This window comes from Manduca sexta, chromosome 6 (genome assembly GCF_014839805.1).
Source record: "Manduca sexta isolate Smith_Timp_Sample1 chromosome 6, JHU_Msex_v1.0, whole genome shotgun sequence".
In the NCBI taxonomy this organism is placed as follows: domain Eukaryota; kingdom Metazoa; phylum Arthropoda; class Insecta; order Lepidoptera; family Sphingidae; genus Manduca; species Manduca sexta.
The window spans coordinates 2,001,665-2,012,584 of record NC_051120.1 but is presented as its reverse complement, the minus strand read 5'-3'; positions in this window follow the sequence as shown (position 1 = coordinate 2,012,584).

The following is a 10,920-nucleotide window of genomic DNA, read 5'->3' as shown; positions in this document are numbered from 1 at the left end:
CATTTATGTTTTAAGCATAACGAATCCGGTGAGAGGTTATAAATCAATGATTTTATCTCTTTAAACATAGTCAAAAACTATTATGGTAATGCTAAGTAAACTTTACTAGAAAGTAACCACTGATGGTCCAGTTCATTCCAAAATTTTCATGACATAGTTTCATAGAAAATTTAAAGATAAACCTTTGATAAAAGAACAACTTATCCCCTCATACTATACAATTTAATAATAAAAATACTCACAAAATATCGTAGTAGTTACATACATATAAAAAACATAGATGGTATTCCTTATTAGAAACCGGGCTGCAATCGGTCACACTACTTAATCTTAACTCTCCTTATTGATATTATATAAAAAAAAAAAACAACAATCTTAACTCATGATTTTCTGTTTTATTTTTAGTCCGATTTATAGACAATACTTATAGTTGTCACATTTGGAACTGGAACTGGAGAAGGAACTGTGCATCTTAGGTTTTTATATAATATATCAATGACACTCCTACAATCTTTTATGTCAGGTGATTGGACATTTCAGAACTTGAACTACACGTAAAAGTCAAATTTACCTTCAACCACAGAATGTTTACTCATCAGAATTAACTACGACTGATGTTTCAGCCCCGTTGTAACAGGACCTGCGTGTGAAATGTATTTTCATCTCCCTTTCTGGATCATAATAAATTCAAACATTCCTTTATCTCTAGCACCTTCAAATCATATCGATATCAATCAATTACACAACCACATCATCTCTTTCACTCGGATAATTATCGATAGTGATCGTATCGATTAAATTGTGTATCGATTACGTAACGAATACAAAAGATTATACGATTTAATTGTAAGAAATACAATACAAATATGACGTTGTTATAATGACTTTGCTATAATATTGAAAGTACATTGATACAATCGTTTTAATTACTAGGTAGCTCTTTTATAAGAGAGCTCGTCTATTCTGCCATCAGTTAAGTATACTCTTGATGTCAGTTTGTAACTTGTTCTTATTTGAATGACATTGTTAGCACTAGGCCTGTATGGCCTTAAAAAGCGGTGATAGCCTAGTTGGGTGTGGAACCCATTGCCGAGACGAATGTCCGCAGGTTCAAATCCCAAGGGCACACATCTTTGACTTTTTTATAATTATCTGTTTATTCTGTGAGAATTTTCGCTAGCTTTAACGGTGAAAGAAAACATCGTAAACAAACCTGCATACCTGAGAAGTTCTCTGTAGAAATTTGGAGGGTGTGTGAAGTCTACCAATCCGCACTAGGCCAGCGTGGTGGACTAAGGCCTAATCCCTCTCAGTAGTAGAGGAGGCCTGTGCTCAGCTGTATGACAGTATATAATACAGGGCTGATATTATTATATGGCCTTACTAACGCTTAAAACTGTCATACAGCCGTTTTTAGTAAACGATCTCAATCTTCAATCCAATTTAGAGAATGAACCAATCAAAATACTTACCATTTGTTATGTCAAAAAAGACTTTGTTCTGACTGGTCTATTCTTAAGATAGATCAGAAAAAGTGATAGGGATCGTTTATCGAAAATGGCGGATAGTAAAACTATGATTTATCTTGTTCCCTCTGTTGCTAAAATCACTCGACTCAAGATCTAGCATATTCTCGTTTAGACTACACTAAATAACTAACATATATACCTTTAATTCAAAGATGCTAGACTCTCTAGGCGATCTCATCGAATTGTGGAAAATGGACTTGTGATCGAACCTACGACCTTTTCGTTTCCATTCATCTCCTACTAAGTTTCGGAGGCTTTCAATAAATTGAGTCTGTTTAAAAATTCATTAATATTATGAACAAATCGTATTAGAGCTTAATAGCAATGATATCGATATATCAATATAACGCACGAAGCCGACTGAGGTTATTCACAGATAACAGAATGCGGTGCGTGCGCGCATCCATAGATCATCTTGTGATGTGCAGCACAAGTTATAGGAGGTCGCGAGTTGCTTCTAAAATGTTTACTACATGAGATAAGAGCTTCGTTACTGAGACGTATAGATAAAAATAACATATTTTATTAATCGTTTAAGCATACACGAAGCTCTACGATAGGTAAAAACAAAAAAAAGAAATAACATTAGTGTGAATATGGTGAGTACAGAACTGACCACTGGCATGCGTCAGGTAGGGATAAATAACTAAACGACATTATAATTCAATAACTCACCTCTAACTTGAAATTAACTTGAAATTGTATAACATAATTAGCCCAGTAGGGAGTGGAACGGACTGCCGAGACGAAAGTCTACAGATTCTTAACCCAAGGACATGCACCTCTGACTCTTCTAAAGTTATTTTTTTATTCTTTGTAAATTATTCGTTGCTTTAACGATGGAAAACAACATCGTGAGGAAACCTGCATACCTGAGAATTTCTGTATAAGAATTAGTAAGGTATGTGTACTCCGCTAATCCGCACTAGGACAGCGTAGTGGACTAAGGCCTAATCCTTCTCAGTAGTAAAGCAGGCAGTGCCCAGTAGTGGGACAGTATATAATATAAATCTCATATTATTATTAAAATTAAGCAATAATGAGCATTAATTTTGACCGTTTTTATTAAAAATCTACTCTACAATTTTTTTTTCACTTAAATTAAAAAACCAACGCTAACTTCCCATTACTTAGACCACACATTCACTTTCACCGTCGGAGCCGGGATGCGCGGGAGTTGCTCGAGCGGGTAATCGATTCAGAAAACACTTAATTGCGATACAGATGCCTCTGCCGTAACAATCATAACGAGCTAAACAAACGTGGGTGGAATTATCATTAAAGTTTGAAAATATTTATTTTCATTTATACCTAAATATCATTTACTTACCTATAGTAATGAAGACGTAATATATAAGATAATAACAAATTGGAAAATATTAAAACCGTGCGGCCGTTTTCAATATACAATCCCAATCTTAAACCTTAATCCGATCCCAAAAATGAACCAATTAAAATAGGCTATTTTTGAGCATGACAAAAAAGTTTGTTCTGATTTGTCTATTTTAGTGAGGGATCGAAAAAACCGGTTAGGGACACTTAATGACAACCGCGGATAGAATTCACACCTTTGATCGGAAGGACTAGATAGAAGAACCAGTGCACGATTTTGCCAAGTAACTACCAGTTTGACAGATAACCTGATAAAGATTGATGGACACAACTGAATGCTGACAGTTAATGAAGAAATGTTAGGGGACTTCTATGTTCCACAGTGGCTATCCTGTAGCTGGTTATGTCCGTGACATGATGATAGAAGGCTATCGCCTTACTGAGCATCAATTCCTATCATTAATGTCGAACGATATTTTCCACTCATTGTTACGTTTTGCTTTTTTCAATAAATATATTTGAATACTTCGAACCGTCAACAAAAAAAAACTATGTTGTAAGTTTTAAATTTTTTTTTTGTTTTCACAGAGTAAGTACCTTATTACTACGGTCTAACCTTCTTAGGGGGCGACTGAACGGTTATGTTGGGGTCACCATGCCTTTCGACCCGACGTTGCGTGAAATCATAAATAAAACATACATTATTATAATTATGTTATTAATTATATTTTCACGTAATTTTACGTTCTTATAGCAATACATTGTACCTTCTATGCGTTACAAAACCTCTATAAATAGCAAGCGTTAACAATCTTAACTACGATAACCCTAGCATTATTGTATTTACGGTATTAACCGCCCTCCCATAAGAAGATACTAAGTTTAACTCACCTTGCAACTAGCAGAGAAACCTCGTGATTTATATACTTGCAATACTAATGATAACTTGCGGTTTCGTATCCATATTAAATAATTATCAGATTATTACTTTGAATGTATACCTATACTTTAGTAACGCTGTTATAAAGTGTTTGTTTGAATGTGTCAATATCGGAAACTACTGCGATTTTGAAAATGATGTCATTAATAAAAAGCTACAATATTATTGAGTGCTACAAACCACGTTTTTTTGAATATTATGTCATTAGTAAGAAGCTACAATATTATTATAATAAACAACGTTCAATAGCAAAAAATCTGAAACAGAAAGTAGTAGTAGTAGTTTATTAATTATTATACAATTTTGATTGTCTCGGTGGCGTAGTTGTACGGTACAACTGCAATGCTGAGATCTGAATCGATCTTTCCTATACTCCTGAATGTTGAAATTGGGCCGTAAGACCGGTAAAACTAATATAACCATTCCACTCACCCCCCAAGTGGTGGTAGCGATTACGCACTTTAGCCCGGGAATAAAAAAAAGTCCGGCAAAGTGACATCGGGTTTTCTGCTTAGTATTAGCCCGAAGTCTGGAATTTGTGCCCGATATAGAGATAAGCTCGCCCCTACATCACGGGACAGTGGGTGTACTAATTGGGCCTCTGCCTACCCGTTTCGGGATAAAAGGCATGTGCAATTCTGCCTGATTTTGCTATAAGTTATACGCATACGTAAGAAAAATAGTATAAGGCAACTACTTGTACTATAATACAGTTGATTATTTAAACAATATCCCATTGAATTGAATACTTCTCAATTGAAACATTGAAATTTGTACTCTAATCCGAAGACACAATACTTGCAAATTGCACAGACGTGTCCACTTTGTCGTGTGAGTAAAAGCCGGTCCCTTGACCTCTGAGCCTCCGGGGGGCAGGACCTTGGCAACTCTTACATGGTTAAAGTGAAATTTATTTTCTCTTCTCGATAAGTTGTTAGTGTTTGAATTGATAATATTGTATTTTACTAAGGTTCAAAGGCTCAATATCTTCAATAATTTAAGAAGAAGAAAGAACAAAGAAAGATTCATTATTAGGACAATAATAGTATAACTTATAAAATAAAAAGAAAGAATAACAAAACATATAAAGAAAAATACACAATAATACCCATTGTGCCATTCTTCGAGATTGTTTTTTTAAAGTATACCGATCAAAATACGTAGTTGTCTATACACTTGACCTTAAAGCTTAATAAACCCTTCAAGATCGTAGACAAACAATGCATTACATTCAAATTATAATAGACGAGAAACACCAAATATCCGGTGAACAGTTTCCGGATACTAAACTGCTATTATTTAAATCTCTATGGTTAGTTATCAAGGTCAACTATCAAGACATTGTTTAATGGAAGCGTATTGGGCTACGGACTGTTCGAACTTAACTTCCATTCCCATGTCGGTAAACAAAAAAGAATGTGTATTTGAAACACTTGTATAGACTAAGATTGAAATTTGTATGTGATACCCGAACATCGTGAGGAATCCTGCATATACGAAACATGCAACAGGCCAGCGTGGTAGACTAAATAAACCCAGTAGCAGAGGAGACCTATGCCCAATAGTGTAACAGTATATATGGCGATAAGCCCGTCTGAGGTGGACGTATGCTCAGCAAAATATGATTTCTCTAGCTGAACCAAATTAATCATTCGTGGATGAAGATAAGGCCCTTTTTTGTATAGAAAATTACTAGCTATCATACACATAAAGTGTAAATTTTTTGCAATGGAAAGCTTTACAATTTGCTATTTTAAATGGTATTGCCAAAGTATTAAAGCCATTTTTCCATCAAACTACCGCCTTACTAGCCCCATTATTACTTGTATCAAAAATCTACAAAAAATTAGGACTATTATAGCTTCCCTGCATTTGCTCTTGCGCATAGTCGATTTACCGCGCAACTGCTAAGCTAAACTGGAAACAATTTGTTTTGTACAAATCACCGGCTGATTGCCGTCATGCTATTATTCATTGTACACCTTTGTTAGTGCTTTTGATACCTTCCTGTCGTCCACTACAATGCTAGTAATATGTTTCAAATATATTCAAGATGTTTTTTGTTGGTATGACTTTCTTAGACCACGTAGGCGATGTTAATTTGTTATCGAGAAACAATACACTTAATATTAATTGTTGATTCAGACACTTCAACATCTGTCAACTTTTTATTATTATAGTGATCCTCGGTAACAAGTTGACAGCATTTTTTGACGCCTTATACAAATCCTTCTCCATAGATGAAGCTGGGGAGAGGGGGGTGGTAAGGGCAGTCAGTGCCCACACTAGAAACATCTTTGGCCACCCAAGAAAAAAGTCGCTATTACGGTGGCGTCACGTTGTGGAGGCCTTTCATTAAAATTAGTATGCTATTTATTTGCTAGTTGACCCACCTACAGGAAATCCCTAGCTCCGCCAATGTCCCTGTCCCTAACCTAACCTAACCACTGACCACATAAACTCTCGCATAACTACGACCGCACTTTATATTTTACCGCCAAGTTTTGTGTGTCCTGGTAATCGTTCCACCAAGTATCCATTTGCTCAGATAGCGACCATTGTGTATGAGTATAATAACCAGTTTCGAAGAGTCAAGAGATAGTATTATTTCTGAATAGAGACGAATATCTCTTGGCCATCAATTATAGTATTGTTTTGGACTCGTAAGAGATAATCTTCTTTGTTCATAAATAAATGTATAACCTGCTAAATGAACAGAGGTGAATAGAATAGAGACCAAGATATGGTGGGATATGTATTTACACGGTGGGACTCCCAAATCTTTCGCGAGGGGTGCAATACCTAAATCAAAATATAGCATAGCTGCCACTGGAAACAGTACTCTAAGTAGAGTTGCGTAGGCGTGTGCGATTTCACGCTCGCCTACTGTTGTATTGGTGTGATAGTGTACAGACAAGCGCGAATCGTTCCCTCGCGCGATTGTAGGGGCTTTTGGCAACAATTGCTTTTTTGTAACACATAATTATATCAATCTTATGTTGATTAGGTATTTTGAAATATCATCTAGAATCGCGTTTAATTTTGCATCGGTTTGGATGTCCTAGAAATGAGATACGTATATATGTTTCACAGTCTGGTTTGTTAGGGTTCGAATCCTTTGTCAGGGTTGCTTTTTGCAATTTACAGAGACCCGTAAAAAACTGGCCAAAAAATTTTCGTATTCAATTTACGCTAAATTTTAATTTCCACCCCGAATATGAGAAGTTTAAGTTTGTATATCGCGCGTTCGGTTATGGCGCCGAGAAAAATATACAAACCGCGAATGTTTATTTCTGGTATTTTGAGACTGAAATACGGAATTTTGCTCTCAGTTTCAATAGCGTCATAGATCAGTGTATCCTCTGAACTATACTTGTGTTATTATACAATACGCTGTCTCAATTACTACAACATTGTCTAAATGGGACCCGATAGAAAGCCTTTATGCATTAACAATAGACCCTCTCAAACTAATGAGCACATTATATTTGACATTATGTTTACAATATAACAATATGTCAAATCACTTAATTATTGTTTAAAAGTTAATGTCGTGTGTCAAGTTTCAAAATGTCTAACATGATAATGTCAAGGAATAGCTAACGTACGTCTTTAGATCTATTATTAATGACTAAATAAAAAAGCGATATAAGTAAATTATAAATACACTGAGCTGCTTTACAGTGTACCAGGTAATGAAATGACCCGCCAGTTAACGTGAAACATCAAATTAAATAATGATTTATGTTTACGCGAATGATAGAATTTCTAATAAAATTTAAAGATCAATAAATTATAATTGTAAAATATAGGTAGATATTGTAACTTTGAATTTTCGGATGATCAACACCTCAGTCCACCCCGTGACCATGAAGGATGCAAAGTCTTCAAAACGTCGGGAGAATATTATAATATACAAACCGCGATAAAATCCGCAAGATAGTTTTATTTCAACATCAAATTCAATTTAATTTCGGAGCTTAATTGACAATGGAACTTTTGTATTTGCTCATCTCATATTTGAAGCGGTATATAATACAGGGCTGATATACATATATTCAATGACAAGTACCTATTTACTGAGACATCGTGAAATCTCTTAAGACAGAATATACACTTTTGTATTATTAGTAATTTAATAAAATTGGATATTTCAGAGCGCTGGTACCACTAAGTAGACGGCTAATGGCATATTCTTTTAACACCACGTCGGATCGGAGCAAGGAATTAAACTTTAATACCTAACGTATTATAATAGAGTGTCTATTAATAAATTTTAAAATAATGCAATACTTGGAAACAATTTTTTTTGTTGCTTCTAGTTAAAAGGTTTTCGTGGCGTATATCATCAAGCAAGGGACTTGCGCATCTCATTAAATTATAAAAAATAATTTAATTACCGTTGAAAATGTCTCGAAGTGTGTCAAATGTCAAAATGTCTAATATGATAATGTCAAGGAACAAAGCGTTTGCGCACCTGACGTTAGACTTATTAAAAGTAAATAATGACAAATGTAAAATAAATTACGAACAACGCCAGTAAATTATAAATTTAATAATCGCCTTATTGGTCTTGTGATAACATAGCTGGACGGATTTGTGGGGTTCTGAGTTCGACTTTCACGTCTGTAAACATATGTAAACACATGTGTGTGTAATGTATCTACAAATGTATATAGAGGACCTTCGACTCAAAATAAGTGAGTTTTTAAATTAAAGGCTCACTCTCTCATCATGGGACAGATATAGGGTCGGTGAAACATAGCCTTACAGTTGCTTTGTCTCATTATATGGCCACTTTCTTGAGTATTGCTTGCTGAAAAATATCCTATCACAAAAGCTGATGAAGACATTCGACATAATAAAAAGCAGTGGCAACGCTTACAACAGAGTAATTTAAACAATTACGACTAGCGACGTAATGCGGAACACACTAGTGTCAAACGCCGTATTCAATTTTACTCAAACGTCCACTTTATGTTAAATATGAACCTTGTCCTCACCCAAGGTAGAGTTGAACTTTTCTGAGTATAAACTGAACCGACAGGCTTAGGGCATGTTCTGTACGGACTCGAATAAACCTATTTATTTCTTTGATCTAAGAAAGGAATAAGGACTCCCAAATGGGGATAGGAAATTCAAACGAGAAATAGGACTCACAATATGACAATTGTTTAATAATAGTTCATATAATTAAGTTGAAAAAGAAAATATTATTTTATGTTATCTCTAATATTCAACGTGCAGTGTGCAAGCTCGCCTATGTCGTTTAAAGGACAATGTGTATTTACTGGGCATTATTAGACTGATATCTACCATATTGGGTTGAGCTGAGTTTAAAGCAATGTCAGAAACAGAGCGGTGTTAACGATGCCCAGATATATGCCGTAGATTCTGGAAGGGAGCAAAAATAATCAAACGATGCTAGTTTTGGGCAATGCATGGGTGCAATAAAACTTGCACTAAGCACATAAAAGGCTAGTAGCGGCGCTAATAATAAAAATGAGTTCTCTATGATGTCGATAAGTGCTATTTCTTTTATTTCTTCCTTCCTGCCAGTCCGAGCTGGCTTTGTACTCTTTCATCGTTTTTATGTCCAATATAAAATGTATGTAGTTATATAATCGACCTAATTTCAGTAATAATTCAATATTCTCATGTATCTTCACTTATCATGTGCATGTATGTTCGCCTACAAGATAAATAAAGCATATTTTTTTAATTTATTTTATTTATGAACACTCGAGAACTATTAACTTATCACAAGTGCAACTATGTTCGCTTAAAAGATGAATAAAGCATTTATTCTTTTTTTTTTTATTCACGGTCCCCTGAGCGCCTTGTCAGATGCAGGCCTCAACGAACTCCAACCAGGAATTCAGATTCTCATTCCCTTAACCCTTGCCACTCAAATTTGATGTAATATGAGTTACCGATCTCAGAGACACGACGCAATCTGATCAAATGATACAAATCGTCGTCGTGACGGACGAAAGCCAGTTAATGCATGAGAAATGCAGACGAAACGAGTGTTTCGCAACACGGTGAGATACTGGGATCAGGAAGTCACCTGCTCGGGTATTAAGTTGCTGGCGGCTGGTGGGTTGATGGGGTATTGTTTAGTTTGTCTCCAGAAATGTTTTAGATAATAAGGCGAAGGAAAAATTTGATGCTATATTAAAAAAATATTTAAGTAAAAATGATTATATGTACAACAAGAAATGTTTTAGAATGTGTGATGCCAAATTGATGTTATTTTAAAAATGTATATAAGTAGTAATGTACAAAGAACAAAGGCACGTATATAAATATATGAAATATCATGAATTTTACTGAGTTAATACTATCCCAGATTATAGATTATTTATTTTTCTCAATTCTTTACTAGGTTTCCTACCAATCGTTACTTTACAGTTTTTTTTTCAATACCATCTCTTGACTCTATCGCTCGTTTTGTTTAAAGAGTAAATTTATTGATTTTATCCTCTGATTTATTTATTTTTAATATGGATATGCCAAGCTTTTAAATATTTTGCTTAAAATTCATTGCATTTTATTTGTCAAAATAAAATCAACCTTACTTAACATCGCAAACCCACATCCCACTCAAAAATAATCTATACTGACTGCTGATTAAAAAACTTTATCGCTTGTTTCTTGTAACATGCAACACACAACAACACCGTATTTGCATTTAATTAACAAGTAGCCCCAGAAACTTTTGCAGGTTTCCTCGGACCTCCAGCGGAGTTAATGAGAGGTCAGCTCCTCTGAGGACCTTTGACATGCATTATAGTTGGATGCATGTTTATTAGTGCTTAGCTTGTTATGGGAGATTTATGTCAGTATTTTTGTGACTTCCTTCTTAGGGCCGGCGCATATAATATGTATAGCGGAGCACAGCACAGATTTTTTTACTGCCAAACTATTATCAACATTGTCTTCATTGCAATAATATTTAAAATCAATTAATATAACAATGTAATGCAATTTATTGTTAATTTTAATATATATTTTTTCGTTAACTATTCGTGTAATATAACAAATGGTCATATTATACATGTGTTACTGTTAGGTGATATATTACGTTTTGCCAAAATTCTGCTTTACCATGATTTA